The following is a 7,370-nucleotide window of genomic DNA, read 5'->3' as shown; positions in this document are numbered from 1 at the left end:
AACCTCATTTTGAATTTTTTTCATGTAGGGCTAAAATGATAAAGTTTGTCTGTTTGACCGACTAAAGATAATTGAGCATAAAACCGTAATTTATGCAGTTCATTGCACTATTGTAAAATAAAGTCATATAATTTAATCTCAGGAGGACCTATTTCGCAAAATTAGCTTATTCCAGTATCAATTGATGACTTAATGGGAAAGACTGTTTTCATCTTAGTCATAATCACAATTCATAGCAACAATTCTGATTGTATTACAAAATAAAATAAAAGACAATAGATAAGATGAAGAATTGATAACAAAATAATAATTTGGTGTTTATCTTTATATTTTAATCACGTTATTTTGTCAGGTATCATGTATTTTAGTATTTTTACATACAAATTTAAACTTTTGTGCCTATAATATGATCTATACACGGAGCAGGTATCTAAAATGTCAACAAAATAAGAAAGAAAAAAGCGTGAAGCAAGCTCGCTATCGTATATCGATTAGAGCACTGTAACACCGCACTTTGGGGTCAAACGCACTTTGGGGTCCGACCCCAAAGTGCGTTAAACTTCGCACCGCACTTTGGGGTCAAACGCACTTTGGGGTCAAAATCGAGAAATTGACCCCAAAGTGCGTTAATTTGCTACATATCAACGCACTTTGGGTTCCAGAGGTCTAAAGGTGTAATCTGAGTTCTGCTTAAATACTGAGAACTGACTTATTTTCGATCTTCGATATTGAAATATTTGAGGTGGAATTCAAGATGGCGGTCAATACTTTGATGATGCTAAAGTGATAAAAGTTTCATTAATTTTACCACTTAAAATATCCAATAATAATAATAATTTGTTCATATAACAAAATTACGGTGGCATAAAAGTGACATTTGCATTTATTTTTATTTAAGTTTTGCATACATATTTTTATTTAAGTTTTGCAAACATATTTTTTTCAGATTTGCATTCATATTTTTTTTTTTGAGCTTTGCATTCATATTTTATTAAAGTTTTTCGTACATTTTTTATTTTGGTTTTTCGTACATATTTTAGCCAATCAAAACAGCCTTTACATCTCATAACAGCCCATAGTTGAGTATAAAACTAGCACAGTAGTTTGGTCACATTTTGGCCCATTTTTTGGAATCGGCCCAGTCGTTTTTGGCCGCGCAAGTCTGGTTTCGGCCGACCTTTTACGGCCCATTTTTTAAATCATATGTATTTTATATTATTAGTGTATTTTTTTTTAAGATTAATATCTACTATTATATTAGTGTCTATTTGGAAAGGGCTGTTGATTGGTGAATGAATATGCACCACTCAACCCCACCCCCTGAGTATAGCGGGGGAGGTGCATTGACTTTAAACCAAGCCGACCACTGGTAAAATCTTCGCCCTGAGGGGGATATTCAGATAATAACATTCCTGCCTTATGCCCCGGAACAGCGCAGACATCACACGATTCTTTTTTTTTAACCCGCACTCCCCCGGGGGCAAGGGAAGTGGTTACAAATGACTGGTGTATTACAATAATGCACAATAAAAGATCTAAATAGGTCCTTATATTCCACTGATTTAGAAAAAAAATATATATATATATACATGTATATACATGTACATGTATATATCAGAGACATAGATAATATCTATGTCTCTGTATATATACATGTATATACTAAAAAAGTGTTATCTCCAAAAATGAAAATGTTGGTATTTACAAATGGCGTTTGCAAATGGGTACTGTAAATTACAGACGGCGAAGTGTTTGAAAATGGTGTTTTACAAATGGCGTAATTATCCAAACCTCTACTTTGCCAATGGCGTCATGTAAAATTATGAACGAAAAAAAGTAAAAAACAAAGCAAAATAAAATATGTACCAAAAACTCAAATAAAATATGTATGCAAAACTAAAATAAAATATGTATTCAAAACTTAAAAAGAATATGTATGCAAAACTAAAAAAAAGTATGTATTCAAAACTAAAAAATAATGTATGACAAACAAAAAAAAAAAAAAAAATATGTACGAAAAAAAAAAAAAAAGTATCAAAAAAAAAAAAAAATGCAAATGTCACTTTTTTGCCACCGTTCAAAATATTTTAGTACAGAAATCGTCTATTCCTAAAGTTTAAAGATGCTGCGAAAAATATCCCGTTCTGTCAGTCATTTACTTGAAAACTTTTGGTGCAATGTTGAGCTCCATTTTAGATATGTAAGGAATGAAATGAAATGCAGTATATATTTTTCCCCCTACGTAACAACCGTTCGCCATATACTTTTTTAATGGGAAATCTTACATACTTCTTTAGAAAGATGAATTTTTATAATGTTAAAATAATGGTATCAGAGACATGTAAGATGCTTGTTACCTGAACAAAGTAGCGATAAATGTGAAATTATTTGTCATTAAAGTAGTCAAAACAATGTAGTATTTGACTTCCATAATTATAAAACATGTAAACTACTTATCACTATAACAGTACTGTACTCATCATTGTCAAAAAGCAACAGATGAAAAAGATGGTTCAGGTAATTGGCCAATGTGTATTTTTTTGATAATATAAAAGAACATCAAAATAAAAAAGCTGAAGAAAAACAAATAAAAGCATAATGGGCCTTTAAAATGTTATTTTTAAACCTCGGGGAGATCGAGACCCAACATATCCCCTCTATACCCCCAGTGAGAATTTTACATTATTCTGAAGCTCGCTCTTAATGTGCGACTACTTAAATAGTTGATATTTTTGACTGCCTGTACGGACTACTACTTAAAGCCGCATCTTCACCTAGTCAAGTTTCTAATGTGTCACATTTAGCTAAATGTTTGGCTATTTTAAAATATTATCAAGCAAATTTTTTAATGAAATGTCTTACTAAGATTACCCAGAATTTATACCTTTGTCTATGCAAAGGCTATCATATTTCTGTAAAATGTGTAAATAACAAACGGGAAAATGATGCATTTAGCTAAAAACAATGGAGTTAATGAAAGGTGTACATTATTTTAAAATAAATGGAAAAATTTAGAAAAAACATATTTTAAGCTTAATGCTGCATGCCTCCAGATGAGTCAAAATATTTCAATAAAATCAAACTTGAGAAATATGTACTACGATTATAGGAAATGTAAAATGATTCAAGATTCAAGTAATATTTTACATGTTATGTGCGGTTTCAATATTTACAACTATATTCCTACTGCGTTACTAACGCATTAAGGGCTATTTATGCATATATTGACAACTTTTTGGTAATTTACGTAAGTTATAAATGCCATTGATAATGTGAAAATTGCTTCCTTTTGGTTATTCCACAATATTATACATTCAAATGAATTTTCAAAATTTTCATGAAAATTAGCGTGAATCTGGAGGCGTGCTGCATTGATACAAATTCTTTTTTTTGGTGATTTATTTTGTGAAAGTTCTTCACTTACTAATCAAGACCATTTAAATCCCTATTGATTTAGGGCACATGTTTTGTGTCTATTTAATACCTTGATTTTTGTTTACCATTGGCTTTGACTACACTATATAATTTAAAACATAATGAACATAAATTTTCTCTGACCCCAAAGTGCGGTCGTTTGCCTGATGTTGAAAAATGCATATGTACCTGTTTAACGCACTTTGGGGTCGAAATTGGACCCCAAAGTGCGTAACGCACTATGGGGTCCGACCCCAAAGTGCGTAACGCACTTTGGGGTTCGACCCCAAAGTGCGTTTGACCCCAAAGTGCGGTGTTACAGAGCACGATTCTTTCGAGATTATCGTCAAGCGAATTTCAACAAGGGGATTACAATACACACTGTAATACACACAACACAATAACAGATACATTAAAGAAGAACAATATTTTGTATTTGCCGCTACAAACCGTTTTCTTTCAATATAATGCAGCCGGCGTACCCAGGGAGCACACTACCAATAACAACAAGCGTTAGGTTGTTGTCTCCTTAGGCAACTGAGAAGCTACAAGATGTCAAACATATTAAAAAACAAGCGAAAACCGTAGATAGTGTAGAAATCAAAGCACAGAAGGCACTGAATTTGTTTGGGTCTCAGAATGTCAGAAAGGTAAAGGTTGTGTATAGTGCCACCAATGCTTTCCAGCATTTTAATTGGCTATAAGACTAATTGCAACACTGATATAAGATCCAATGTTTATTTGACTTACACAATTTGAAAAAAAATGAGTTGCCTTTACTGGGATTTGAACTCCAGACCTTTCGTTTCCTAAGCAAGCGCGCAAACCCCGCGACCAGGGTGGATTGACATGGTAATGGCCTGAAGAAAACCGTATTATTCTAGTTAGGGTTTGTAACGACGCTAACTGTTGTTTAACACTTGTGTAAATAATCATGGCGCTTTCTATAAGCATGTATATCTATAAAGAATAAAACAATATTAGAAATCTTCGACCATTCGGGTATTATTTTGCTTGAAAATTAATCCGCTTGTCATGTGATCTCCAATAAATTTTTCGGCCTAAGTGTTACATATAAAGGGAAGTAACCGCTTAAAAAAGCGGACTACTTTCGGCACTTGCAATTAACAGCATTAGAGTCTGAAATTTCGCTACCGTTATTTGTTTGGTCTGACGACCCAAACAAATAAAAACAACTGGTAAATTTGATAGATTCTAAGGTTGTTAATTTGAAAACAAAAATTTAATATATAAACACTTGATCACACGATCAACTGACACCAAAAAGTTCTGTGACTTTCTTACAAAAAATAATAAGAGAATTAAATCGGATATAGTTTCTCAGAAAAATGAGCATTTGCATTTTTTTTAAAAAGATGTTAACATTTTCTTCTTAACTTGTACATTATCTTTATTATTTTGTCGGAAAGAAGAATAATAAAATCAAGAATTATGTATTCAGCAATGAATAGAAATGATCATTTTACATCTTTTATGAATGTTTATAAATCTGTAAATAGTTTCCAGATTTTCTTGAGATTTTACACTTCAAAGTGACATACATATTCTCTAACATTGTTAATCTCTGTTTCTGTATTTTCTTACATTCAAACAAATAACCTATCAAGACTGACATACTCTGCATTTAAAAACGAGGCAATTAAACTTTTTCTTTGATCGTTTATTAGTCTCTTATTTTGAACTTTAATACAAATCATTATGTAACCAAGTGATATTCTTTAGGTTTTTTGTTATTTTCTAAGAAAGACTACTCAGTGGACCATGTTTGATTTTATTCTAAACTTTGCATGATTATGTCCCTTTGACCAGTTATCCATGACGTTTCCCTGGTCACCTGAAGTCTCAGAAGTTGCTTCTGTCGGATATGGGTACACATAATTTTTTCTTTGATTTGTTTTGAATTTTGATACAAACACAATATGAAACCAACTGAGATTCTTTAAGTTTACTGTTATTTTTCAAGAAGGACCATTCTGTGGACCATGTTTGATTTTATTCTTAACTGTGCGTGATTGTGTCCCTTTGACCAGTTATCCATTACGTTTCCCTTGTCACCTGAAGTCTTAGAAGTTGTTGAAATTTCTGACATGTATATGTGTTTTACTTACTTTAGATGAATATTTAAATATTTAGCATTGGGTAATTTGTAAGAATAATCAATACGAGTATTTTATACTTTCTAATCCTAATTGATTATGACATTTTACATAATTAAACGTACGGAGGTATTTTGCTCATGGTAATTGTACTAATTTTTTTGCAAGTTTGCTATAAGGAAAAACAAACATGTAGTACGTTTGTTATTAAAGTGATATTATGATCATATTTTCACTGTCTCAATTGACAGCATATTTCTAATGATTGATGTTATTATGATGATTGATTAACAATTGATATTGATTTTTAACTAAAGTGAAAATATCCCTAAAATATAAAAAAAGACTGCCCCAATTTTTATATAAATTGAGCGATACAGGTTAATTCTGATAGATATTTACAGACAGTTCCTTGGGCTATGTGAGTTATTTATCTTTCGTGTGAAATAAATACAACATTGAAAGGCATTATGGAAAATGTAAAGTTATATTGACTCTTACTTGTCTATTCACTATATACACTTGGATGGACAAATATCAGTTTAACAGCCTTTGATTGTATTGCCTTTGTACAGCTTTAAATTATAAAGGAATTTTTAACCCTTACAAGGAAATATTGACTGGGAAAGGATTGAATAAAAACTATATGGTTTTGCTCTTACACCAATTATTTGATGCATTTAAATTATGTTAATCTATAATTTTGAATTGAGCTTGCTACTGTTTTAAAGTTTGGTTATACTTTCTGTTATTCTTGAACTGATTTAATTGTTTGCTGCCATTTATATAAAAATGTAAATACAAGTAAAAAGAAACAAATACACAGTTATAAGGACATCCGAATCATCAGTGTTCTATAATTAAGACTCTTAAGAAGTACAGGACGATAGTTAAGCGTGTCATATAGTTCTATCTATCCTTCGTTGTCCTACATAACTTACCTTATACCTTTGGTCCTGATGACATAAATCAAAATCAAGAGTTCATTGTGATTATTTGTAACCGTGACATGTTATCATTATTGTCATATCACAAATATCTCTGGACTTTGAAACTTAACTTTCGTGATTAATATGACTGTACCTTATATAATAATATTGTAAATTTGTTGCACCAATGTTATATAGATAACGTTTTTGACATGAAAATGTGCCCTTTTAATGTATCCTTATTTGCATACTTTACACGATGTTAAAAGCCAAGCAAAACGTACTATTAAGGCAAGTGTCATTGCGTGCCGGCAGTTTTATGTCAGAATTATTTTTTTACTTCAAAAATTTCAGTTTGATAATTTTTTTATATAATTTTGTTGTTCTTTTTTTCAGTTCGTATAAAAATGTCGTCTGGTTTCATACAATATTTGACTTAATCTCTTGTATTCTTTTTAAATAGATAAAGTAGATAGCAAAATTTAACATTTTCTTTTCAGGAACATTGGCAAGATCACTAGTACTGTAAATAAGTTACAGTTCACCGGAAAAAAACATATTAGAGCAAAGATCAATCATCGATAAAAGCTTGAACATATTGATTCTAAGTAGGATCAACGTTACATGACGCCAAAAGTTTTGGGCTGGAAATGTTAAATCTCGCTACTGTATCTTTACAGAAAAGGGCGATACAAGACATTTAGTACGATTTGCATGACACTATGTGTTATTTTAAGTGACCCAAACAGGACGCCGTACATTTAAGCTATAATATAACTTTGACAACACTAACTCCCTGTGCAAGACATTTGACGGCCATTATAGTGGTAACTTTAAATGGCCATTTCAATTGCCAAGATTAAATTTTTCAGTTGGTCTCCAACTTAATCGGATTCAGCATACCCTAAAT

The sequence above is a fragment of the Ruditapes philippinarum genome, unplaced genomic scaffold (genome assembly GCF_026571515.1).
Source record: "Ruditapes philippinarum isolate M1 unplaced genomic scaffold, ASM2657151v2 ctg2229_1_1_1_1, whole genome shotgun sequence".
Classification (NCBI taxonomy): Eukaryota; Metazoa; Mollusca; class Bivalvia; order Venerida; family Veneridae; genus Ruditapes; species Ruditapes philippinarum.
This window is presented reverse-complemented; position numbering follows the sequence as displayed.